Source organism: Mycetomoellerius zeteki, unplaced genomic scaffold, assembly GCF_001594055.1.
Source record: "Mycetomoellerius zeteki isolate Tzet28-1 unplaced genomic scaffold, Tzet1.0 scaffold1740, whole genome shotgun sequence".
Taxonomy (NCBI): Eukaryota; Metazoa; Arthropoda; class Insecta; order Hymenoptera; family Formicidae; genus Mycetomoellerius; species Mycetomoellerius zeteki.
Window position 1 is genome coordinate 1 of NW_017256697.1, and position 463 is coordinate 463.

Consider the following 463-nt stretch of genomic DNA (forward strand, 5'->3'; position numbering starts at 1 on the left):
CCGGTACTTTTTTGACAGAATGTATATTAAAAAAGATAATCATTCTACAGGGGATTGTGAGATCTGTCAACATAATTTATTTTCAGAAAGTACAGCTAAACACATATTTGTATCTTTTAAAGAGCACGATGATATTACTCGATTAACGTATGCAAGCGAGAATGTAATGTAGTTTATAAAAAATATACATGAAAGTATATATGAATTTTTAGATAAAAATGGTCATACCTCTCTGTTAAAAGATCATTTTAAAACTTATTTTAAAAATTCTGATATGTTTATTCAGTTATGTCCATTGCACGATTGCGAGTGTATGATTTTAAATAAGTGTGTGCCATTTTTAATTCATAAATATATTAAAGATAATAAACCAGGAAAAGCAATTTCACAAGGACATGTAAATAAAATTAACAACTGGTCTGCAATGAAACCAAAAACGTGAAATCATTAGTATTACAAAAAT